Source organism: Dermacentor silvarum, chromosome 6, assembly GCF_013339745.2.
Source record: "Dermacentor silvarum isolate Dsil-2018 chromosome 6, BIME_Dsil_1.4, whole genome shotgun sequence".
NCBI classification, from domain to species: Eukaryota; Metazoa; Arthropoda; class Arachnida; order Ixodida; family Ixodidae; genus Dermacentor; species Dermacentor silvarum.
The window spans coordinates 134668773-134696660 of NC_051159.1; positions in this window are offsets into that span (position 1 = coordinate 134668773).

Consider the following 27888-nt stretch of genomic DNA (forward strand, 5'->3'; position numbering starts at 1 on the left):
CTATAAAAGAATGGAATCCTATACCGGGTGTCATCCGTATATTGCAGGTAGAGGATTTTTTGACTGGCTGAGGAGTTAATCTACCAATAAGAAATATCTTATTTGAAATAATTTTATTGTTCCTGTCTCCTTTTTTTGTTCTATAAATTTTTTTAGTTTCTTTAGAGTTCCTTCTTTTTTTTCCTACTTTGAAAATTTTCTAGTTTGTGCTGCTAGAAAAAGCGAACAGAACTAAAATTTTCTGGTAGCTTAAGTTAAAGAAGGAAGATGTAGAAAGTTTTGTCCTTCTAGATTGCCGTAAATTTACTGTCGCGAATTTAGTACTTAATAGTATGGTACTTAGTAGCGAAAATAGCGTCTTCGATCACTGGTATCAAGCGCAGTACTGATTTATTAGCACTACGCCTGATAGCCAGCAAGAACTAATTTATCAGCACTAACTAAAAACAACCTTAACTGTTCATTTGATGGGATTTACCTTCGCCTCGGATGGTCCTAGCAACAGATTAAAGGAAGCAGCTCGATGGTGTTGAGATCAAAAGTAAGCGGGCGGGGTGAAAATATGAAGCTTGGGTAGGATGAAAGAGTAGGCAGGCGTTGTGCCCCTCTCGGTGGCAGTTGTCAGTTTGCTCCCTCCCTGTTTCCTTCGTGCCCCTGTGTGTATGTGTATACAAACCAAATAATAATCATAATAAGAGACAAATCGCGCGCAACAAGCGTTTGGGTGTAATGTGTCGCCTACCTAATTATATGCACGTAAAAGGTAAGATTAGCTTTTGACAGCGGATCTATAGGGCAAGTTAGCGAGGGATCAAGGTCTATCGCAGATAGCCTGGCAATTAGCAAGTACTGATGTTCTGTAAAGGTAATTTGTAAATTATCTTGTTTTCCATTTATTAGTCGCGGCATCGAGGAAGATATGCCTATAAAAATTTCGAGGTCGCTTAAGCCTCGCCTTTAAGAGTGGAACGCTATAGCATTCAAGGATCCCTGGCTGCCTGTTAGGCCTCCCGGCAAATGCAGCTTTCTTTTTTTTTCCCAACTTCTGCCGAGGAGGAGAGCGCCACATGAATGGTGTTTTTGCAAGGAGGAAACCGCGGCGCGCCACTGTATGAGTGGTAGAAATGCTGGAAAAGAGGCTTGTGTTTGAGTTTCCGCGTAAGATAATTATGTTTTCTCGTATATTAAAATTACAATCCGACGCTATCACGTCTGCAGGTTGTGGCTACGTCGTACTTTACAATTTTTATGACGCATTTTACTTTGATAAGTTCGATTAGTTCATCCAGCGCCTCTGCGCCACGCGCATGACCTGCGTGGTCGGGGTGGTTCGGGATGATTTTCTTGGCTGCGGACGCCGACGCCGAGACGGACACCGACGCCGGATTTTCTGCGACACGGGGCCTTTAACGCTGTCGCATTAAAACAATACTGCGAGGACATACAAAACAACGGCGAGCGGCAAAATGAATGATAATTAAAAAAAATCTACGAGATATCCCAAACACAATTGCGCTTAGGCGAAACGTTCGGCAACTTAACTGAATTACGAAAAAAAAAAGAGTATTGTTTGCTCTCTCTTTAGCTTGCAGGGCAGTCATCAGTGAAACGTATTTTGAGTTAAAGCGAAATGCGCTAGGGCAAAATGAAATCCCCTGACGCAATGCAGCCTATACATACTTGCATATATAGCTCAACTGCGGTAAGAACAGCATACGGTCTTATTCGCATTAACTAACTTTCGATTGCCTTAGCGCAAGGAATATGCGTGAATCTGACATTTTGGCATATAACAGTAAATTTAACATGTCTTAGAAATCTATGAGAAATTGAGACTCATTGAACGAATGTTTTAGAAGCTGCTGTAACATGCGGATCACTGGTTGTTCATTACGGACCAACAAGTGTGAGCGTTATTTTTTGTAACTAAGGTCGCTGTAACGTGAAGCTATTCCTATTTTTAATTATAAATGCATAAATGTGTTGTGCAATGTTTTGGACGAGTAAAAACAAAGTTTTTTTTTCAGAATCAGAATCAGAATTTTATTATTAAAGGTTGCGGACATATTACAAGTATTTAGTATACAGAAGGAGGTCCCATAGTCAAAGACTGTATCGGGACCTCCTACTGACTGTATCGATTTTCGTAAGACTCTATCGGTTTTCGCGGAGCAGTCATGTCAGTTTATTTCCTCCAAGGTTTTCAATACTGAGTGTCCGACTGGAACCAGGCCCGATCGCGCACACTGCACCGAAAGAGTTTTTAACGAAGTGCTTCTCGAAGTAATCATGAACGCAGCCGTTCAGTATGATTGCTGACATTCCGCTTCGCGATGTTGAGCGCGGAACATTCTCATCTGGTCCAGTCGTTGCTAGCGTGGCGCGCCCCTCTTGGTGGTATAATGTTGTCCAGAATTTTTGGAAAGTAGATGACGTCACTTCGCCAACTCTTCTCCGGTGAGGATCCGTCTTGGCGGTGTTCTTAGCGCCCCGTTGAACGCCGCCGCGATCGTCTAAAGGCCTCCGCAATCTAAGGAAGGAGGAACGGACCAATCGGTGACGCAGGAGCCACTAGCTCACTTCTGTCTGTCCTGTGTCACGCCGGCGTTACTAAGAGCTGCTCGTAGACGTGGGCGCAACCCTCCTTCGACATTACTGCTTGCGGCTATCATGAATAAAACATTATTTTATCTTAATAATTTCTTGTTTTCGCTCGATGAGCCTTCATTTCTGGCTTTAATGCATATTTTTCATCTAAAGAAGAAAATTTAATTTGATGTCAGAACTGCAAAACCTCAAATACATTCAAACGCCTTGACAACGAAGTGCTTGTGACCTCCAAAATTATTCATTATAAAGGTTAATTCGTTGTAAAGGCCGTGCACCTTACCACTTGCTTTAGAGCTGGCTAAGCACGTAGGCAAAAGAAGATCTATTTAGCAAGAATTCAAGAGATACTTAGTGAATTAAGTCGCAATTTTTTTTCTCCGCACTTAGATGGACGGATTGTGCGCTTGAAGCCGGCGCTAGCCAACGAGGCTCGCGGACACAGCTTCGTCAAAATTCATGGTTAGTCTGCAGGCATCACTGCTGTTGCCTTCGTCAACCTTCGTTGGCTTCCCTTCCTTGATGGCTTGGGTGATGTCGTCACTTCCGAGGAGATGGTGACGTCGCTGGAAAGTAAAAAGAGGGAGGGCGCGGTCTGCCATAGCTGTGGGTTCTGGACACCCTCTCGGACGGTAGCGCTTCCTATGTGCACCACCTAGGGAGGCTTCGGGTGCATAAAGGCTCTCTAGCACCACCGATTTGTGGCCGCTACGGAGGGAAGTGGCATGGCCGTTCCGTGAATTCGTTGTAAAGCAACAAATCTGGCCTGCGGGTCACCTATATTCTTTCGTTGTAGAGAGAAATTCGTTGTATTGGTCTTCGCTCTTGAGGAGTTCACAATACACAAGGACAAACTGGGAATTTGGCTGGGACGTACACAACCCTTCAATATACTTGTACGGGTCATTGCCTTGTAGAGGCATTCGTTGTAGAGGCGTTCAATTGTACCTGAGAACTGGCTACTTGTGACGGCCGATAACGCAGTAAACGTGTGGAAATGTTCTGATTATACAAAGACAGCTGCCTTTTCTTTTTCTCTTAACTTCCTTACTTGGCACGCCTCACAACTCCCTAAACTTCACTGCTATCAAACAGGACAGAAAAACTAGCACGAAATAAAATTGTTTTAGTGTGACGAATTCTTAATGCTAGACTTAACCTCACATGAGACGGCTCCTTCCATTTTCGCTCTGCTCACAAGCGTCAAACAGTTTGTCGCTCTACAAACATGGGCCGCGATTTTGCAGCGATGCCTTTTGACTTATTCCATACTAGTCTTATCATGCACCGCTCACGGCCGGCTGATCCCGTTGATAACGCGAGCGGACCATATCGCTCCGACCACTGACAAAGTGCGATAAGCGCGAAAAAGGCATTATTACCGGAAAGGCATCGCTACAAAATACCGGCCATGGTGCACTACAAATCCACTATACCATCCCCGCTGTACAGCATTCACTATTTTCTCTGATATTGAATGCCTCTCCCATTGCACAAAAATGAGGCCCGTTTCATACTCCCCCTTTCCCCTCTCTCCAACACTTTTGCTCACGTAGTTGCGCCATCATCCTACAACGTTTTTGTGCTGAGACCGCAGCAGTGGGCTGGCACGTGGCAGGTGTTTCTGCTGCGTCGGTAAGCCATGCTGAAACCTAGCAGGAACAGAACCAAGAGCAATGGTGGGATCGCTTTTTGTTCGGCGACGCAATCTGCTTCAGAAATGACGCCTCCAAACAGCGCGTCACGCTTCCTGGGCGGAATTTCCAAGGAAAAGGGAAAAAGATGGGTCACGTGGAAACGTGGAGAAAATATTAAAAAGAACAAGGATGTCGGAAAGCTGCGTGCTCAAAACGCACATATAACGAGAAGGAACTGCTTGGTCAAAAAACGGGGAAGAACTTGATGCACTTGAGTCAGCGCGATTCTTCAGGTGCGGGTCCGCGGCTTCAATTGTAGTGAATGTGCTTGTTGCTTGTGGGAGAAGCTGGGTTGCGAGCAGACGGAAAGGGAGTGCAAATAGCGAAGGAAATGAAGCGAAGGAAATGGGACTGGCCGGCAGGACCTCCTCTTCGGCGCAGCGATTAATTGCCACTTGGGGGATAACGCGCAAAGATGCGAAAGGGTGGAAACACTGTACGCGGCACTCGGGTCACTCCGGCCAAAAGAAGCAGATTTTCTCGTTTTCAGTTTTCCCGCAAATTCAGCATTTATTTCCCAGAATTCGGGGCGATTTCCCCCTTCTCGAAGCTCGCTGATTTCCGTTTCTCAACTTCTCTCTCAAGATACGCTCTATTGCCTATATTCAAATTGGTCTTTGCTCGCTAAACAAAGTACTTTGACCACCGTACTGGATTGCCTTGTGGCTAGTAACCTAATTAACATGACTTGCTATGTAGATTCATACCAACTATACTTAGATTGATTGTTTCCAGTACGACTTGAGCAAAATAATAATGCTTCTATAGCATTCTGAGTATGGACTCCCATTACTTGTAGCGTATGATCTTTGATTAGCTTCATTTTTCAAAGTTTTCTTGCAATACAAGTTTTGTACACTTAGCCTGCTCGTGCGTTGGAACCATGTGTGTTCGTAATAAATTAGGAACTTTCATAATACTTTCATAATAGTGCGAGTAATTTTGCCGGCTGTAATGTAGCCTACCTTCCCATTTTACATTCAGTAAATAAACAACAAGAGCCGTCCGCTGTCACTCTCGTTGTGCTCAAATACAACTCCTTACGCAAATTATTTGTCAACCTACGATCGCGCAAGCAATTTAGGCAATGACTGTGAAAGAACGGCAGATGCGGTAATAGTCTCGATTGATTAGAGCAGGGCTTTGTTTCGAAGCGTTTGCTTTTGGCGCTGTCGGCATGTTTACTCTAAGAATAATATGGGTCGACATAGTGCTTTTTACTCGGAAGGGAATGCTGGTTTTTATGCTCTCATACAACGGTGCCGACAAAGAGTATATATTTGCTATTAGCGCGAAGACTGCGCAAGGTGTTATCGGCCACACAGTGTTTCATTCATTCCTTCGTCAGTTCTTAGAGCATCATCGTCGTTTTGTTTTTTTACATATGCGGCTCTATAACTTTCTCCTTTTGTAATTGTCACGCTACATTTTGCGCATTTGTGGTGAAACACATGCCATTTATTCTTTGTCCAAAAGTACTTTTGCACAACATGAAGTACATGGCACGCATATTAATGATCCTTATACAAATGTAAAACAATGCACACAACTCTAGCGAACTGTGAGGTTTATGACATAAGCTTGCGCAAGCGACGAAAAATGTGTTGTAGCAAATTCGCTTCTTTCTCAATAGACGTTTTTTTTTTGCGAATTGAAACACGTGATGGTTCCGAGAAGCAATACGTCCAACTTTGTTTATTAACAAAGCGTCCTTTCTTGTTGCTTCTTCAGCTCCAAGGCATAGGAACATTTATACTATCTCATAAAACAAAACAAGAACAACATTAAGTTCGATTTCGTATTCTCTTTCATTGGAAATGAGGCATTTTGAAGAAAAAGAGCGCTGGCTAACTTTTTGATGTAAGCATAGTACAGAACGATCATGAGAGCTGGCGTGAACAGCTCCAAGTATTCAAGAGCGCCAATGAGCCGTTTCAGTGTGTTCGCGCTCGCACGCGCCTACTAACACTTGCAGGCTGACTACAGGAATGTCCAGTTTAATTTGCCGGTTTTTTTTTTTTAAATGGTTGCGTTTTCAGACAGGCTGAGTGAAGCTGCTGAGTAGTGAGATACGTAAGACTAAAGGCACTACCTCCTTTACGAAAACAGTAGCAGCCATTCCCGATGGTGCTAAATGGGGTGAAAAAGAGGGGGAGGGGGACGAGACACTTGTGTAAAGAGAGAGAGATTTTCAATTTTTCACTTCCTTGAAAAGATCACGAGGTTTCTGCTTCTCTGTCTGTATATTTGTACGTACAAAAATCCACGTACAAGAATGCGAGGGGGAAAGCCAAGTGGCAATCGCATTGCTGCACACAAAAATGTACAATGTAGGCAGTTCGTTTAGCGAGTATTTAAAAACTAAGTTTGAGAGGAACGAGCTGATAGACAGCGAGTAAAGAAAGACGCGTGCAGAAAGGCATATCCGCTGTCATGGCAGGAAAAACTAGAGAAAGCGTGAGTCCCGTAGTGCCTGCTGTGAATGTATGGGTTGAGCATGTGATCCTTTGGGCGCTCGCGCAGATGCTGTTCTTTCCTCTTTCAAAGCCGAGATGTCATTCGGATGGAACATTCCGACAGGTTCGCTCACAAGATCTGTAAATGAAACTCGGCGTAAACTTATCCTCCCGTTGTGCTGTCTTTCGCTAGGAGCTGAACTCGAACCGACACTATAGAGGATGAAGAGGCTAACAAAATAAAAACTCTAATAAATTAAACGAACCAGGGCAGGTGTTATTTTTTTTCTTATTTTGTCATTATGTTCATGCTTGCCAAGGGAGAGAAATCGCAAGTTGATGCACCAAGTCTCAACTCAGTGGCGGAGCTTCTCCTAAGTATCGTGGCGTTCTAACGCGCGAAAACAAACTGACACGCACGTGCATGCGAATGTACCACTTTAAGAGTAGTTTAATAGGAAATTGGCGTTGGTTAGTCCGGAAAGGTGGCCGTTTCTTACAGGGCGCTTAATTTACAATATGAAAAGAAACAATACAGAGGCGAATTTGTGACGTTTGTTTGGAGAGAAAAAAGGAGGGAGAGCGGATGGAAATATAAAAGTTGTAAGAAAGTGAAAGGAGGAACAAAAAAAGCAAAAGAAAAAAAAAACGTTATGCATATCACACCCACTGAGGAAATCGATGTCATGCGGAACATTTTGCAGGAAGTGGGCTTTAAAGCATTGTTTCTGGCTCTGCAAAGTGTTATTAGGTGGATTAACATGTTTGTCTAAATTAATACAAATGACATCTCATTAGATATTGTATCATCTTACAAGTATCTTGGTATACACATAACAGCTAATCTAACTTGGACTAATAGCTCGCGTAATTAATAATTCTAACCGCAGGCTGGGCTACATACGGCGCACCTTTTCAATCTCACTGTCATCAACACAGTAATTATACTATTCAGAACATCAAATTGTTCCGAACACCCACTTTTGGAATGGGCTCTAAGCTATGGAAATCTGATTGACTCACTTAAAACAATACGAAATAATTCCGTTTGTTTTATTCTATCTAATCACAGCCGCAATGCAAGCATAACTGCAATGAAATCCGGCCTACACTTACCGCCCCTCTCATTTCACCGTAAAATATTTCGCTCAGGAATGTTTTATAAAATAAATTATCACAGGTGTCCACGCGATGAACTAATCTCTTCGCCTGATTACATTTCACAACGGCTAGATCACTCTTGCATAGTTGACATTCCACTATGCATAACTAATACTTTTTTGCAGTACTTCTTTCCTCGTACAAGAAACGAGTGTAACCACCTTCCCGCACCAATTGGAACTATTAAAGACCATGACCAATTTATAAAATATTTCGCTCACGTTGCATAATAAGATTTTTGTATTTATATTATTGATAAGACACTAGGTAACGTAATATCTCCTTAACCATGACGATATTTATAATATTAATAATAAAATTTACAGTTTCGCCCGAAGGGCGACTCAGCAAGGTTTAGCGGATTGCTTGAACTTATCGGACGGTGTTAAAATATATACCCGCGGGTCGGACTAACACGGACGCAATATAGGCGCGTGCGTCAAAATTTCTGGCACCCTTAAAAGCTTTAAGACGCCCTGTAGGGCCTGTAATGACATCGTGCAGGTGCCAATGCGCTGCCTGTAAAGAGCTGTGCCAGTAAAATTGCATCGGTTACAGGTTTAATTACTCAGATTGTTTTGCACTATTAAGGTTTATTAGTCTGAGAAGATTTAGGATAATTTCATTGCGCTGTACCCAATTTTATTCTTCGGTAAATTTTCTTATCATGATCAAGGTCACCTGTGAGTAATTGACCTAGATAAACGAACTCCTTTACGCGGGTACATATCAGTCGCTTTTCCTGGTTTAATTTGTATATCTCATATCTACAAGTTTGTTTGTGTTTGTGGCATGTATGTGGGCGCCTTTCTCAACTATGTATAGCGATAGCCGGTTATTTTTCAACCCACCTTCCTATCAGTGTGCAGTTATTAAAAAAAAAACGCAATGAAGAGCACTAGTGAAAAAAAAAAAATCTCTCGGAAACTTAGCCTCAAACCACGGCCCCTGGATAAAAAAAAAAGGTCGTGCTCAAACACGCACTGAGGAGCAAAGAGTGGTGCGAGCTAAAAGGAGGTTGGGCAACTTATAATGGCTTTCTGCAGTTTTTTTTAATTTGGTGCTTCAAATTTAAGATTAATTACTGAAACGCAATATCAAACGGATGTAATATCAAATGACCTAGAAAAAAACAGAGAAAGAGAAAGCTAAGCATGTACTGAAGTGTTTCTTGGTTTCGACGGCTAATACTGCGCAAGAAAAGGATGGCGTAAGAGAGAATCAGTGTCCAAGAACCCTTATAATCTCTGCGAGTAATGTTCCTAAAAGCCCATCCATGAAAAGCGCCTCAGGACAAGCTAATCCCTAGTCTTATCGTGCTCGTCTTCCAAGGGCACCTGTGAAAAGTGGGACGAAATCAGGGCATAGCGGTATTAGTGCGCGAGATGGGAAGCAGGGAAGGCGAAGGCTGCTGTCACGTGACACGCAAGGTCTTTCAACCTGTCGCTTCTCGCAGCAATGCAGCAGGAGCGTGTTATGCAACCAACGTCTCCGGTGTTGCGAGGTTTCCTGAAACTCAAGGCCGAAATTCACGATGACGCAAGATGCGACAAAGGAGATGGTGCCTGTAATAAGGCTAGAGACCAATAAGGCTTTCCTCTGCGCACGAGCTAAAGATTGTTTTGGCTTGTTTAGTGACACCTACGATGGTGAGGCTACTCAGGAATTTTCATTTTGCTGCCGCTTCGAGCCATATAGAGGGAACGGATAACAGGACCCCATCGTTCATAACCTGGGCATAAGCTCTTCTGGATGAACTGTCCCACATTTCGGTGAATTAGTAGGGACATGCTATGAATTAAGGTTGGCGTGACAGACAAGGACAAAGAACATGGACAGAAACAAAAAATATGAGGCAGCACTACCGTTAGGTGGTCATACAAACAAACAAACAAACAAACAAGCGAGCACGGAAAGAAGCAAAGAAATTGTTGCGATAAACAAATGCAAAGCTTTCCGTAAAAAAATAAAGAAAAAAAGAAAGAAAGGAAGGAAGAAAGAAAGAAAGAAAGAAAGAAAGAAAGAAAGAAAGAAAGAAAGAAAGAAAGAAAGAAAGAGAAGAACGAAAGAAAGGAAGGAAGAAGTGCCTTGATGCAGAGCGAAGTGGACAGCCTTCACAAGGAAACCTCCTCTGATGCCGCTTTCTTCCCGCTTAACCTCGACAATTGTGCCAAGAGCGCGTGTAATCCTGGGAACACCATGCTGTATATGGCGGACGAAAAAAAGTAAGAGGAGAGAATGAAAGGGTAGCAGTTCGGTGCGCATGTGTAGATGCGTAGCAAGTCTATTAATGGTCGCAGAGACCCGCACACTTTAGGTACTCCAGCGATGATCGTTAACACCCCAAAGTAACTTTCGAGATTTTATACCAACAAGTGAAGCAATCAAATATTCTACCACGCTACTCTGGAACCATTGAGACAACCATCATAGAGCTTCCACCACCACCACCACCACCACCATCAACAACAACAAGATGACGACGATGATGTTTTAATCACTGTAGCGTGCGATTACACTTGACAATAGATGGCCCACATTTGCTTGTGTCTTATGCATTTCGACTATAACGTGCATTTCTTACTCTTGAAAAACAAGAAACCTTTCGTTGAAATTCTGCTTTACCCTAGCACGCAGGGAAAGTGTTGCTAACATGCCAAGAAGTTATCGTAATCATCGTAATGATAGGAAGCAAACCAAACTTGAATGCATACTACCTGTTGTGGTAAGGCTGTGTTTACACGAGATTTGTTTTAAAAAAACGCCCCGTACTTTGTAAAACATCGATCTTGGATCTAGAAAAAAAAATGCAAATTTTCATTTCGCTTTCGTTCTGAGCTTCTTTGGTCGTCCTGGAACGCACGTCACGCTATCTTGTACAATTTTTCAGCGCTGGATCCACCTAATCACCATATATGCCACTGGTCGTCTTGTTTCTTTATTTAAATGCGCAGTTTCTCTGTTGGGCCTCCCGCATCATATGAAGCTACGTGATGGAAAGAAATGTGAAAGTTCAAATTATTTTTGCTCTTTGTATTAACGAGATGGCGCTTGCAGCAAGCACATTCCTGCCAAACGAAGACGGTCACGTCCCCAGGGAGATATTTTTTAGCGGCGACGCCGTGTGTCTCTGCGGCATCGTCGGCTCGCAATCTAAGCATTAACTTTGTGTTGCTTTCAGAATCCCGGCTTCACGAGTTGTCAGCCACCACAGCCAGACAGAAGAAAAACGGCCCCAGGTTCGCGCACGCGCTGTCAGCCTACGAGCTCGTGTTTGCAGGCACTGTGCGGATATTAAACGTAAAAAACAAACAAGCAAACAAGCAAACAAATTGTTGTAATATACAAATAGAAAGTGTTTCGTAAAAAAGAAAGAAAGAAAGAAAAAAGAAAGAAACAAGTACCTTGATGTATAGCGAAGCGGGCAGTTTAAAGCGAAGAAAACAGGCTATCAGTCCCCGGGAGATGGGCCCAAGCGAGTATACATGTAGCTCGACCTCTCCGTATTACAGAAGGCAGCAAACAAAGCAAATCAAAGGCAAGTTACAAGGTGCACGAAAGCATATTCTTCAGCTCCTGCGAGTGTATTAAGCAAAACAGTGCCCTGCTAGGCTTAACAGAGTGTATTAAGGCGGGCAAGGGGACCTCAGAGGCGAAAGCAAAACTAAGTTCACGCACGCAGGTTACAAGCTAAGGCCTCCGCCGAGCGGAGCACTCTCATATCTGCGTGGAAGCCGAGTGTGGATGACCGGAAAGGAAAAAGAACAAAATGTGTTCGAGGCAGGTTTCTAAGAAACAAAGGGTCTCAGCTGCCACGCTTGCATTGGTTGGGAAAAAAGGAAGCGGAAGGAGAGGAAACTATTATTCACAGTGAAGATTAGAAGAGAAAATATGCGTCTGAAAAGTTCAACTTCGCCGAAGGGAAAAGTAAAATATAAGGTTGGCCAAGAATGTGTAGGCGTACGGTCGCGAATAAAAAGAACCGAAGCAGGCATCTAGCGCCATCGCCAAATATAGTTTAGAAAAGGAAGGTCCCAAGTCGCATGATATATGAAGCGACGTCTTGGCGCCACGTCTTCGTCGCCGCTGAGACGAGCGCGCCGACGACGAATACAACAGGAACGGCAACTTAGAAACACGAATGTCATACACTGGCAAGACGGGAGATGTGTCACAAAGGGACTGCAAGTGCGGCATGGCGAGTCGCAAGAGAAGGCGACCACCACGTAGACACACTTTCTTAGAGCGCAAATACCGAGAAAATATAAAGAAAAGAACGCAGAAACGATGCGTTAGCAATAATTTATACACCCTTGGAGTGGAGGAGGGCACTGTCCTCTCTCCTCGCCACCCTATATAAATAAAAAACCCCTAAACAACCTTCAGAAGTACGTGATCCCGGTGAAACCCCCGTTCTCTCCTGGTCCTCTCTGTCATTCCCTACTGTCATGCATGCGCGCCAGCGCTATACAGATTACGGGCATTCGCTAACATCGCCACTCTTCTAGCATAACAGCGCGGTGTCCATCCTACATATATTGTGGAAATACTCAGCATTCTTTTTTATACCATTCCTTTTGGTGGTGAGACCAGATTCTTATACTGTGTTCCACGTGCATCGCTGCTTCATTTCGCATGCATGAACATTGCAGAATGCCGCCTATAATGGCGTCGGCGCCACGTCCATCGCGTCATAGCTTCGCAAGAAGTTTTTCTGTTCGACTTCTCGAAGAGCCGGAATTTTTGGAGGCTTCAAGCCTCGCCCTGGCGTTCTCGCGAGAATGTTTCTTGTCTCTGGCGTACTTGTCTAAGGAAGGGTTTGTTTCATATACTGTTTGTGGGACGAGGTGTACTTTGGAATCGAGCTCGTCGCTGCAGATTCCAAAAGACATGGGGGGTGGAGCGCATTACATTGCGGGAGGCATGGGAAAGGCTGCAGGACGTGGTTCGCGCCACTGCAAAAGAAGACAGGCGTAGTGTATTTGTTTTATAAGCATAATTTGACGCAAGGTAATCCGGGGGAAATCAGTGAAACACGTGCAGCCCTGCGCCGTTAAGCAACTGCAGCAATGTTGATGAGAACTTCTTCGTCACGCAGTGGTTGTAGTGCCAGGCACAGCTGGCTTCAATTGGACCTTTTTAAACATCTTCACCTTTGTTTGGCCAGTTCCAGAGCACAGCCAAAGCAAGTGTTCATCAAAGTGTATTTTGTTGAGGTCAACTCTTGGTGCAATGAGTGCTTGCCATATATTACCAATGATTATAGACGCCGCAATGAAAACCAGAAAATTGGTCGGTTGACCAAAGTACGTGTTCCGTAAGGATCGCCATCGGCAGTAAACTGAAAAACTAATAGCGTGAAAATTATAGAGAGAGCAAAGGAGTGACAAGACTGCGCTGAACATTTTTCTTGACAATGAAAAAAAAAAGAAAAATAGTGGGAGGGAACTATCAAAGGATGATTGTCAGTGAAGTGATAGCTTGCCGCTAAGCCGGCTGGCATATGCTATTGGGGACACATATTGTTTATCTCTATTGGTTAATTCAATGAAGCGTTTGGAGTACTGTGACGGTGTACTGTCTCCAGGATCGAATAGCGTTACAAAGCACATAAACACAAACAAATACAAAAAAAAACTTGCTAGGGCAGCTATTGTCCACTAATATCAGAATCGGCTCACCAAGGCCAATCTTTGACTACTCCTTCACACACAGCGCGAATATCGCCTGCCAAGGAAGCAAGGGTTACAAATATCTCAACAGTGTCACAGAGAGAAAAAAAAAAGGAAACATTAGCTCATTGAAAAAGACATAAACGATTGCGGATCTGGAGATAGCACCATGTTCGCTTGACCGTGGTCGTGGCGTTGGTTAGGGAGTCCTGTTGGGTTCCGGGAGAGAAAATAAATGGCAAGCGGACAAAGGCAGTCACAGCCACATCCACTCACTATATCACTTCGCCGCGTCCTGCGCGGTACTCAAATGGTTGCCGAGGTTTTGGAGCGCGACTCAGAAATATAGCCACGCGCTCCCAACCCGTAGAACCATCAGGACGTCAGAGCAAAAGCATAAAGACAATTGTTTAGCACGTGCTGTGAGCAGCATCGACCAAATTCTTCTTCTCGCTTTCACACAAAACACTTTCACCTCTCCTGTTCTAGATCACTTTCAGTTCACAACATTGAAATTTCAGTTCATATTATTGACATTTTTCACCACGGTATCAAGTTTATAACATTAACTTTAAATTTGTGTTTCATGTAGAGTCTGCGCCTTGAAGTCGGTCGTTAAATCAGTAAGAGCATAAAAATAAAGAAGGCCTGCTGACAAAGACCTGCTGAACCACCCCGACTGGGCGGGCTTCGCGTGGCGCAAGGCGTTAGTTAACAAAAATGGAATTTCTCAATGTAACATCCGTCAGAAAAATCGGAAACATACGACTTAACCACAACCTACAGACTTGATAGCGTCGGATTGTAATTTGAACATACGAGAAAAAAGCCTGATAAGCAGCCAGGGATATTTGAATGCTATCGCGTTCCACTCTTAAAGGCGAAGCTTAAGCGTCCTCCAAATCTGATGATGTTTCGCTGCACTTTGGCTCTAGGCAACTTTCAGGGGAGTGTTGAAAACCGAGCCTTTCTCAATTTTGATCGGGCCCCATGACGCCGAAATTACCGTGTCGGCGTCAATGGCGTCCACTAACGCTATCGCGTTCCACTCTAAAAGGCGAAGCTTACGCGTACTCCAAGTTTTTTGTTTCAGTTCAACAAAAACAGCGTGATCGTAACTAGTCTTATCAATACAGCTATATTGAAGCATTATAAACATAACTTTAAGCTACAGGTACCTATAGATGAGCTCGCTATGTTATTTGATCTACTTTAGAAATAATATAAACTTTGGTAACAAACTGGGCAAGATGGTACCAATATATTACGAACACGACTGAGCGCAAGGGCTAGAAAAAGAAAAGTAAGAGGACCAGTGCTGTTTGGGTCATTTCTAGAGTGTGACACCTTGTTTCTTGGTTCAGTTTTTAGAGCTAGCGAGGCTTTCGGAAGAAAATTAGCAGTACATCACTCAGCAGGACCTCTCGCGAAACTCATAATATGGTTAAGTAAAAGCACGCTGAACAAGCTGGAAAGTGAGATAATGGAGTTACGGGCCGCCATGATCTAGAAATTAAATCCGGGAAAGAGTGATCAATAAAGCTGCCTTCAAAGCTGCCCTTAAATGTTACTACCACGCTTGTAATACCGTAAAGCGTTCTTTTTTCGCAGCAGGCGTGCACGTTGGCGAAGTTTTACGCACAGAACACGGAACACTACTTAAGAGGGGGCTTTAACTCGCTGCCAACTCGGATGGCGGCTATTCAAGTACGTGTAAAACTCAGAAATGGTTTTATGAGAGAACCCCTGGGCCGACTTGTATGACTTTTATTGAAGTTGACAGAAAAAGTTAAGTTCTAGTGACTCTAGGAAGCAGAATTCTGATCTCGGGCTTGGAAGGCTTTACGAAAATTCTCAAGCATCGGCGCGCAGAAAAAAAGTTATAAGTTATAAGGCAACAAGTTTATGAAAGCGTACCTCTGCACCAAAACAGTTATCGCAGTTCCGTAAACCTCATCTGTTAGAGCTTCTAAAGCGGACAAATTTGGTATATGAACTTACAGTTTACGCGAACTTGTTACGCTGTTGACGAGGGTTTAGCCAAAGTCCTACTCACAGATTAGTGGTATATCTCAGAACGGTGCGTATTACACCAGTTTTGTTCAGTTTAGACGTATTAGATGCACCTTATATTATAGCAATGTGACTTTTCAATGAGGAGTTAGAATGGCAAACTTTATTGCCTTTTTTTAATTCGCGATTTAAAAAGGATGAATAAAAATGAAAGACTTAAATGAAAAGATTGTTAAACAAATCACCAGAATTTAAATTTTCTTTAAAAGCAACAAACCTCCTTAAATGCAGTGCAGTGGTTGCCATCCCCACGGTGTTAGATATACATCTTCTTCCCGAGCTAAAGATCCATCTTGAGGAAGCTTTAGCTCGGAAGCTATTATCTAAATAGATGAAAATTCAGAAATAGTTTTTCTCAGCAAGTATGGCACCGCTTTTGACAAAGGTTGCTGCATACAAAATCGAAAGTTATAGTAACTCTAAGCAGCAAATCTTTCTTTGAGAGAGTTCATATTTGCTGAAAAATTATTGAAAATTTCAGAAAACTCAACTATTAGGTTTACAAGTTTGTGACTCAGCAGTGAAAACTATATAACAAGTATGTAAACTGCGTGTAATAGTGCATCGTAAGTGGATAAAATTGATGTACTGTACACCGGTATGAAATATAGCAATAATTTATGAGTACGATTTTTGCGAAATTCTCTTAAATATTGCCACAATTTTACGTAAGTTGTATATCCAAATATCAAACTTGACCGCTTCAGATTATCTAGCGAAAGCAATTTACAGAACCGTATAATTGGTTTTTGTTGCAGAATTAAGGATTTGTTAACTTCAGACTCAAATTTTTGGGAAGCTTACCAATTTTTGGCAATTATAAGAAATCCAGGCCCTAAATAATTGTTTTCTAGAGTCACCTAGTATTTTCCTTTCTGTCTCAAAGGCAATAAATTTTTTTCTTAGCAAAGCAACGGTTGTCTCTAACGACTATTTCTACGCTTTGGATAAATCTGAATAGGGAAATCGAAGTTGGCTCCGAGCGAAAGCTTCCCCTAAAGTTCGTGCTCCCAGCTTCCTAGCTACCTATCGATTAAAGCTTACGAATATAAAATCGTGTATTTTCCTACTACACACTAATTTCAATAAAGAAGTATAGCCGCTGAAGCTTATTGTTTCAGGACAGAGATTAGTGGAAGAGCACGTCCCGCCATTAGTTACCGAAGACGAGGACCGGCACAAAAAAAAAAAAAAAAAAAAAAAAACAGAAACTCTTTTTATAGCAAATCCCTGTTGGCCATTCGATGCGTAATACTTCTTGGAAAGGATTTCTTGTCCAGCCTGACATCCCCATTTAAACCAGGGAATGCACCACAATGATGAATGCTGGTGACGATATCATGCTGCGCACGATTCACGCCGCGGGAGTAAAAATTTGACATGGTGCCCCGCGTTACGCGACGGTGACGGCGTCACGTCGTCCAAATGGGAGGCTGCCCTAAGCAGCCCCGATCTTGAAGCACAGCTATGGGCTGTCCATCGGGCCCGCGACGCAGCAGAGAGGCTCGGCCTTTCTGTACCGACGTGGGAGCGGCCCGCTACGTGCTGACGCGCGTTCCGAGGGACCGTAATAAAGTTTTATCATACCATACCATGGGACTTTCGTTTGAGTTAAAAATCTACGCCTAACATTTTATCGTCAGCAACGAGGACAATCGAAAAAAGGTCTGTGGTAATGGACTGGGAAAACTACTCTTACATAATATGCTACACATTCTACGAGTATCTTAAGTACGCCGAAGAAGCCGCCCACTGTGATGCAGTTCTCTTTCGTAAACAAAGAAATTTCATGTAAGAGAGAAACAATAACACAGGCCATCAAATGAATTAAGACATTTGATCGCGAAATATATAGATATCGTGCGCGCCTCAGAAAGGTAGCTCCATGAGTGAATAATTTGAAAAATTGAGAAACACGTGTTTTCATTAGTGGCGCACGTTTTATCGCTTTTTTGCTGTAGTAAATGCCTATGCCATGTTCTTTTCTACCGTTCATTAGATTATTAGAACGGTAAAATTGAATTTACAAGTCCAAAATTATCATTACTATGGCGGCGCTGCCATTTTTTTCAAACATAGCAGTTTTCTGATCACCTCCCAGAGACTGGAAGGTTACATTCGCTTCTTAATTTTTCTCGGAAGTTCATATTGTGTTTGCATACTGTAGCGACAATTGGAAGATAACGTCCAGAAAAAATTACCTGATTTCGTAAATAAAAACACATAGAGCTGGAAATGCAGCTTTACGGCATTTGCAATGGTGTTACCGCATTTGAAAAGATGTTAGCATCAAATAGCACTGCATGATAACAGATTGTACAGAGCTGAGTTTTTTTTAATAACTAAGGTTTCATATTTTGTTTGCCCGTTCTTTGAAACCAATGTTTTCAAATTTAGTAAAACGGTAGCAACGGCGTTATGTACATGTGCTGAAATATACAGATTTGTTTGTGAGCCAAATATATTGTACGCCTATGGCATGCCCCGAACATTGAGAATGGAGAAGAATGTATAGAGTAATAATAAACGTGTGGCAATGACACATTTTTTACAGGTATCGAATACGTTTTGTCCGGAATAATCTAGCAAGCCATAATGTTGCTCACAAGCCTTCAAATGTCAGGGCGCAAATGATTATCACGTACAAAAAAGTCGCAGTTTCACCCGACAGGCAAAAGCATCGATTGCGATAGCAAATTATTAGACAGCTATACGAAGTAAGAATAGCAGTTTTATCGACCGTATAAACTTGTAAACATTCACTCATTAACTAAATCCACAAGCACGGTGTCACGCGCGCACAGACAAACGTTAACCCATTTCCCTCTACTACCGCGTAAACTCGCTGTGAAAACGCTGGCGTGAGGAAGCGCGGTGCAGCAGCGTAAGAATTGCCCTTAGTGCTGCCTCTCGCTCCAACGTAACTAAGCGGCGAGAACGCAGCGCACACGAATTTATCAGCGCTCATTGTGACTAAATGTTGTCCCCCATCGCAGATCGCTTTCAAGATAAGGCCCGCGCGGCCTCGCTCAGCCACACCTTACGCAGCCGACGCCGGGGTTGGACGCCCACCCGGCGGTGCCTTGCGCGCGATGGAAGAAGGCGCTCTTCCTCCCCGCTTTCCTGCCTCACGCGCCTGAGATCGAGTCACCAGGCTTGGTTCCCCCTCGCACGCTTTCACCCCCCCCCCCCACACACACACACAGCGTACGGTGTTATCACACGATGTTACCACACTTGGACTTTATACGGAACATCACGGCGACTTCGACGCCGAAAATGCGCCTGGAGTCTCCATGTAACTGCTATCGCAATAAAAATATTAGCTCCATGTTCCGAGGTAAATCCTACCATTCTTGAAGCTAAACAAAGAAAGGTAAAGGTGTTCACTGAAGGATAGCTGAATACGATAACCGGTTAGTTGCTGCGTGTTCCTAAAAGTTACAAATGTACTTAAGTATCCTTACGTGCACTGAATGCGAAAGCATTCTTGGTGTATCTACTATATCGACTTCCATACTATTTCGTCGTCCATTTCACGTGACATTGTCACATAACATCACTTGGTCATGTGACCCTGCAACTTAAGGTTATTACTTGGTCACGCGACTATGTGACATGACAGGATCACTTGGTCATGTGCTTGAATTGGGCAAAGTCAACTTTGAGCGGAAGTCGCCCAAATTTTGGGAGGGGTACAAGTCAATTGTGGGAGTGGACCAGGTTGGTTTTGAGCGTGGCCCAAAGCAATTTTCGAATTGCACAAAGTCAGTTTTGGGGGTGGGCAACGTGAATTTTAGGAGTGGGCCAGGTCGGTTTTGAGCGTGAGAGAACTCAATTTTCGAATGGGGCAAAGTCAATGTTGGTGGTGGGTGAAGTCAATTTTGAGGGTGGGCTACGCAAATTCTGGGGGTGGGCGAAGTCAATTTTGGGAGTGGGCCAGGTCGGTTTTGAACGTCGGTCATCTCAATTTTCGAATTTGGCAAAGTAGATTTTTTGGGTACGGACCACGGCAACCGGCCGACGCTGTGGTTGTTCACCGTGGGATTTCGGAACCGCAGCAGGTCCAGCGCCGGGAACGTTAAGTCGTCACTTGGTTAAGGGGTTTCAGTACTATTGGATGCAAACGCCTGACGCTCGACAGATTTTTTCGCTTCATGGAGCAAATAATGCCTTCGCATTAATAAACCGCAACGCAAACAGGCAAAGTCTACGTTGGCCGGACCGGCCCCTGTAATGAGTTTTAAGCATCATGAGTGGTGTTTTCCGACCAGAAATGGTGCGCATTTAGCATAGCACAACACTGTAGAATGTCCATGTGTCAATATATTCTCAAAGAGACCGTGATATTGAAGGGAAGCGGGGATACCACTCCCCGAGGATTATCAGATGCATATTTTATAAGATCGCTGGCTTCATAATACGTAATTGTTGCTTCTATTGTTCCGTACAACACTGAACTTAATTTTTCACTTTAGAATCCTTTGCATTATTTTCTCTATTGATCTGTTTGTCATGACGGCTTCTCTGCGCATGTTACTTGTGTCTGGATTCCCTTAAGTCGGTGTGTGACGCAATAAAGATGTTAGTCGAGAGCAGCGCTTTGTACTGTCTCCTTGTATTGGCCTGTTAACGCTAAGGTTTATCATGAGTTCACTGAACGGTTTTGATGATATTCGCAGTGACATCACATGTTTTTTGATGTTTTAATGCAAAAGTGATGACAAACAACTAAAACTTATCGGCCACCAAAAAAAAAAAAATATCCAATCAGTTTCCGAAAAAAGGCCGTTGTTTCGAATATTTGACCCACGAACTTTGCCAACAGCTTCGGGATGCATGGTCTCCTAAGTGAGCTTACGATTGGCTTTCCTCTACAAAAAGAAATGATAAAGACATTGCGTTTCACCGTGATGGATTCTCAACGAAACCGCAAGTGACACAACAAGGTTTTCTATCTGTCCTAATTGCGGTGAAGCAGCCCGATCATGAACAAATTACCTGTGCATAAAGATCAGATGTTTAAATATTCACAGACGAACACGTCATTAGTGGTGGTTGAAAGATTCTGGCTCTACGGGACAAGCGCCAGCAACACTGTCAGGAGAATGAGCACAAGTTCTGATTATATTATGTCCTGGTTTTAAGCTCCCCTTGTCAGCCATTTTTATCATTGAGGCGATCTTTTTTATTGCAACCTGTAAAGCAGCCTGGCTTATTGCAGCCTATAGGCTCAGCCTCTAAATTTTGAGATTGCAGGTGCCAAGCCGTGTGTTGTAAAAAACGAAAAATAAAGTGATGCACCTAAATAGCAGGCAAAAAGGAAGCTCAGCGCATCCACATAAGTAGTCAAATATTCAAAACGAGACTGCTATCACTCATATGTTGAGTGATTTCGTAAATAATTACGAGCGGGGTAAGATTCTTAGCTGCCGCTGTGCGAGATTAACATGCTTTACTTGGGCGCTGCGAGAACCAAGAAAGCTCACAAAAATCGCAGGCTCACCATCTCACATGATTTGTGCCTGTTAAGGAACAATCAGTGAAATAACTGACCTTTTGCGTCAGTTAGTCAGGAAGAGAATTCTAAGTATAAAACAAAGCGCGCACTTATCTCTTTTGCGCGCACGCTCCAACTACAGGTAAATGCAATGAAATATGATGCTGACTAACGCCAGAGTTTTATGACTGTTGAACCAATAGATGTGTAACGGGAGTTTGGGCGTCCCGAGGTTAAATGGAATAAGTAATAAGCGCGGAATACTTGAGCTGCATGTGAAATGGAGAGCATTCCTAGGAGTCACACTTACACAACGTGAACTGGGCAGACACATTGCCTTCCTGTTGAAAGTACTGTTTACGACGGAAACCCCTTGGACCGTTTTCGAGCACTTTCTTCCGCGAAAAGCGTTCCCAGTAATGTTCACTGTGCCGGAGACTGAGCCCCAGTTCTGCTCTAAACTTGAGTGTGCTGAATGTGGCTTGTAACCGAAGCCCTGAGATGTAGAGATCTTTATAAATATAACGTAACAACGTAAAACGTAAAACTATTCCGTTTCCGGTTTCATTCATATCTCTAGACGTCAAAGTTACGTAACCGCTGACGCACGCATCGGGCAGTCGCCTGCAGTGGTTTTTGAACAGCCCAATAAAATGTTATCCTCGTTTACAGGACGATATCTGTGTTTGCTTGTAAAGGTAATAGCACTGTCTACATTGACAGGTGTTTATTATCTAATTGGCTGACAAGAGGTGAGGAACCCGTAGGAGTGGAGGGGGTTTCGGTGGGTCCGACCTAGCTCAGTGAAAGTTGATAACCAGATGAGGAGGGCGGTGCCGGCGTCTGCAATAGATCCACTTCCCGTTTCTTAGCTTGCAGTGGTCAAAATCACGGTGGCATGCAACGGAAAGTTAAAAATGCCGCTAGAATGGATCCTCAGAGAGGAAGATTTGGCAGAGCGATGTCGTATAAGTGCCGTAAAGGCTTGGCAACGTTGTACTGGCACACAAATTTTTTATCACACGCAGAAAAATTCATACTCCCCGGTAGCTCTGAGTAGCCAGTTCCAGAGCGATTGGCGGGAAACCATTTTTTATTCCGAGAAATCAAAATGCATATTCAACTAAATAATGAAAACTGACTAATTGACTTCTTAATTACGGTCTGGTACATATTGCAATGCTTAAATTGTAGCCAGTGCATTTGCGAGACATATCCACTTGGAATGAATTTCCAAAATGACACCAGTTTGCAGATCTGAGCCATCAAACTCACCGTGGGACTGCACTGTTGTTTCACTTACATTTTTTACGAAACCCCGTTTTATGCACTGAAGCACAAAAACTAACTGGAACACCAGTGTAGTTCGTCCCCCACTTAATTTTTTATTTATTAATTCTGTTGGACAATGCATAGAATTGCCCATGGGTCAGGACAAAATGAGGCTGCTGGCCTCCTGACAAAGGTCTTGCGACCACTTGGTGGTATAGGGTAGCATTACTTTTGTACAGAAAGTCACAGCATGATTCACTGTATACAATACCAGACATGGTAGAGTTACATCCGCTTTTGGGAAATATTACACTTCGCGAAAAAAAATTGGCTGACGTTTAACTGTTGCAAACATAGTTATCCCAAGCATAAAGGTCTGTTTGGCTTGGCATTGGAAAGATTATGCATATAGTGTTTCATTGTTGCACGGTTCTGCGCTTGGTAAGCTTCTCTGTAACGTGCTTATCTGGCCTCCCTTGGCTCCGGTGTTTCAGCAGCCAACTTTGCCTTTGCTTGAGATTTCGCAGCCAGCCGTCTAGCTACATCTACTTGATGATTGGGTTCAGCCTGTCGCTTGCGCTCAAGAGCACGCAGAGACGGCCCAGCCGGCGCGCCATCCATGGCGAGACGGAGCGATCAAGCGCCAGCGATGCAGCCGTTGAACCTCCGAGCGAGCGCAGCTGCTACACTTCTCCACAGCGGATCACGTGGCGTGACGTCACACTTGCCACCCTTATGCTCCGGCGGCTCAAGGTCATTGCGACGCGATAAATGACCTTGCGAGACATGGTGTAGTAGAGCTCTCGCTCTAGTAATACCTCGAAGTTAGTGTCATCCGGGAAAGTCATATCAAGTGAATACGCCTTGCAAACTGACCGGCTGCTATTCATAAATTGCTATATGTGTCGTAAAGTAAATAGCTATGAAGTAAATTTGTCAATGTTATATAATTAGTTGAATATGTGTTTCGATTTTTATGCTAGTAACTTCCACCGTTTCCAATAATCAAGCTGAACGACAATAATTATGCTATCTGCCACATGCAATTTTCAAAAAATCCGGAAAGCGTAAACGTGATCATCCCGTTTATAGTACATAAATTTTTCTTGTACGACAGAGTTCTATGTGAAAACGTAATGCATACTTTGAAATCATTTCACAAGAAAACATTCCCCTGCCAAACATAAGACACCCCACAAATTGCAATACCATTGCCATAAACCCTTGAGGTAGTGCTTGGGGTGAGAAATATAAACATTACAAGGGCGCCTTGGAGTCTACGACATTTTTTTCTAATAAAAAGCGGCCCCAAATATGTGATTTCTCTCAGCCGCAATCAAGACATGCCAACATTCATTCCATCGACCATTTCCGGTAGCAATAACGTTGCTAATCGAAGACGTTGCATCGTTTTCCCCAGTTTTAGCCCGCCCTCGAAGGAGAAGTGTTGAAGGGAAAAAAGTGACCTTCGTAATCAGGAATGAACAACTACAAGTCTTAGTAGAAATGCTCCCAGGCACATATCTTTGTTTACTTTCTGTTTATCTACGACGCTGTTAAGACATCGCACTACTGCATGGAAAACCCAATCTTTTACTATACCACCTTCTCAGACTGTGGACGAAGTATAGTATTAGTCGACGCCGCCTAAGCTGCTCCACGTGGACGTGAACGAAATTCACCAGCTGAGACAAAAAGTATACCACAGCCACAAACGCACGTGCGCCTATCTTTACGCTTTATTACTAATTAGCCACGCTTATAAAAGCCGGCGCCAGGCTTGCCGGCTTCAAGGTTCTTGGAACTTTTCCTTTGACTTGCCTAAGTGAGCGGTATAGATGCCACGTGGCCTATATTGATTTTGAAACTTCATGAAGCGTAAAACAACACTTGTGTTTTCTGCGCTTGCTCACTGCCGCTGCAGCCTCCTAACCTACCGGGTTCTGTGGCAACTTCGTCTCCCTTGCTTTGACTAGTCCACTGGGGATTTACCATGTGAGCTGCAGATAAGCTTCAAAGAAGAGCAGCAGAGGAGCCAACAGGGAAATTGTGGGCGCTCCCTATATTTCCTCTCCCCCTACCTCTCCCTATCTTTTTTTTTCTTTTTGATTTAGCGGGTGAGCTTTACTTAACCCATCGTAAACGCCACGTGTTCACTTGCGCAAGCCTTCAAGTTCAAGTAGCTAGGAAAACAGAAAGCAACAAACGGAGCGTAACAAAGCTTTCTGACACGTGCCGGCGCCAGTCGCTCGGCCTTTGCCTTTGTCGTCGGAGGTGTTAACTATCTGGCAATGCCACAGCTCCTTGTCCATCCCGTAAAGAAATAGCTTTAAGCTTTAAAGATTAAGCATCTCGAACAAAAGAGGGAAATATGTTAGTGTCAGCATACTCTCAAAGAAGATGCGAGTAAAGAATAGGCGCTTTGAAGCTGGAAACACGGTTGAGCTCGAGATTCTGGCTTTGTAGGCCTTACGTACGCAAGACTTTCGCGCCTTGCCACGAGCTCAGCAAAGTGTCGTATTGTTTATTTTCCTGTCATTTTTGTCAATGTTGTTCTCACTCTTTTTATCAAAGAGCTCACTCGCTCACTCGCTCATTTCTCTATGCTACGCAAAGACATATCAAAGTGAGGAAACAACAACATTTAATCATAGAGTTGTCAAGTAAAATTGCGACGCCCGTTATTTTTTTTTTCTTATTTTATACACTCGTCAGCTTACTGCATGCCAAATAAGTATCACTTGCGTGAAACGGTACGCGCGCCGCCAGATCTACGCACTGGTACAACGCTACGTGCAAGCGGTACTATTTGCCAAAACCGTCGTTCATGGCCATAAGGGTGGTTTCACCGTCCGATCAGTTTCCACCCGAACAGACATTGGGCGTCTTTATGGAGCTGATGCTAATTTACGTTTTCGTTTGTCGCCCGATACCTGTAGAACTCATGCAAGTTTGTTACACGGGCGAATCAGACAGTGCAAGTGCGAAGGACGCGACTCACAATAAACACCAGGGCATCCGCTTTGTTTCTACTATCCTCGAGACGACGTAAGTACACTTTAGTGGTGTGTTTGCTGGCATCAGCCGCTATGAGAAAATGTTATCTCTGGACCGTAGCAGGACCGAGGATGTGCACTCATCCCATATTAAAAAACTATTTCCCATATATATTCAAGTGTAACGCAATGTCTACTATGCATTTATCCGAAAACAATTGGACTGACGCGAGATATAATAGAGAACTTTGGCGTCGATAACGCACATGCGTCTTCCACTTGAATTCCGTGATAATTACTCTACTAGGTAGAAAGGAGATCTTACATTGCGAAACAGAACAGACAAATAACCAGAAGAGACAGCGCTGCGTTATCGCTGGTTCTTGCCGTGTCACGTGTCACGCCGTCAGTCCTACTTTCTAGCCAGGCGTACTAATCCTACCACATTTGAACGTAGCTGTCATATTATGAACCTTCATTTTCTTAAATTTTCAATTCCCTCTTTTCCTGGCAGCCCTCTATGCTGGACCAGGGATTGGCACACTAAGTCGGGCTTTTTTCTAGCTAAATTCTGTTTTACTCGGTCTGATTTATAGCCTTTTTATCGCGATTGACCCATGGCAACCATAAGTGATGCTTCTTTGATTTTTTATTTCAATCCCAAGTTGAGACCTTCAAGATGTGTGCACACGTTTCTGTCTGGGTAGATGAAATCGGTAAGGCGATCGAAAATCTCCTGCGTAATTTAAGAGGAGCCCCGTGTGGCTACGTCGTATCTAGGTGTCGTTAACGTATTGCGCAATTAAACAGACTTTCTTGTTCCTCCAGGACCAAATAGATGAAGGAGTCCCATTTTGAAGGAGACCATGCCAAATCAACTGAGGATTAAAAAGAGTTGTTTCAGAGAATAAAAGTTCCTTTTATTGTTTTTTCTGCAATTCATGAACGTCTGGGGAAACACCTTCTTCCTAAATTTATTGACGAATTGAGCGTTTCATTAAGAGAAGCAACTGCGCAGGAAAATTGGTTTTCCTCTCTATAATGTACAGCTTCAACAGCTAGAGAATCGACATTGTTAGAACCACAAGACTTTTTTTCACAGAAAGAAGGAAAACTTAAAGCAAGCCAGGATAATTATTCGGAACGAAAACGAAGTGCAACAAATGAAGCTGGATTTTGTAAGCACCAAGAAAGCTGGGTCTTGTTCGAGTTATGACGGTTTGGTTAATGCTGCAAGATTCATCGCGGTTATCATCTAAAGGCCATTGATCGACTTGCGCCATGTGCCTACGCGCCGCAATAGACCCCTCAACGCGACTACTTTATCCTTGAATCATCGAACACTTCTGCAAAATACGTACACCGGTTTCTACGGTCTAAGTGACTCTTGTAGCGAGTGGTAGACGTTACAGAACTTGATTGTATCCACTGGCGTCGAAGACAAATTGCTCTCTGTGTTGAGTATTAGTTAATTATATTGTGCCGTTGTCTGTGAGATTGCAATTAGCTGCCTCCCTGGTTGGCGATCTCTCGAGGGTTTCCATTGGAGAATCGGACCAAATTTAAAACGGAAACAGTCACAAGTCACGACCATTACGTTTTTCAGTTCAGCACATGTACAATAATTTTAAACAAGCTCCCACCGTATCTGTGTTTTGATCCTTTTCATTGTTTCGTACAAACAAATGGGCCCCTTTCACTTCGTGGCAGACGTAAAATACTCTGAAAAAAAAAACAAAGAAAACACGCACACGCAGACACACAAAACCAATCCAGACTTCTGCCCAAGCTGCAGAAGTAGGAAAAACGCTTTTTTTTTCATTCTCAGATGACTCAGCTTTGAAATGACTGTTCTTCCTTTTCACGCCTTTGGGGAAAGCGGCTGATTCACAATTCCACTTTTCTTTCATTGCAGTGGTTCAAATCTCTCGTAATCGCTTTTAACTTGGGCTAAAGAAAATAAGCCCCGCAAGGGGCTTTCATTAAAAAGGCAAGATTATAGAGGAAGTGAACCATAGAATTCCCGACTCGTGAAGCTGAATGAAAAGAGATGAACGATTCCCCGAGAAGAAAAGAATGGCGGCTTGAAAGAGATAACCCCGACAAAGAAAGCTTTTGGTAGCATTATCCCAGAAATATTACGTACGAGCCGGTTTCTTTCCACCCACGCACCCTGACTACATCTCTTGATTTGACTCCGAGTATTTCTCTCCTCGGATTTTATTGTTTTGGCACAAGCAGGAAAAAAGGTGCACAAGGTATACTTCTTCCCCTAGTGTAGTTGCCTTTCTGGTTTCTTTTCATCGATCCAGTGTTTAATGACGTAAAAAATACAGAAATGAAATGCCAGCAATGGCAGCCTCTGTTCGGAAATAGAACTTAAGGCGCAGGCTTGTGGCCTATAACAACGAAATTTCACATTCGTTACAACCGCGGTAATAGTGGCTGGAGAAG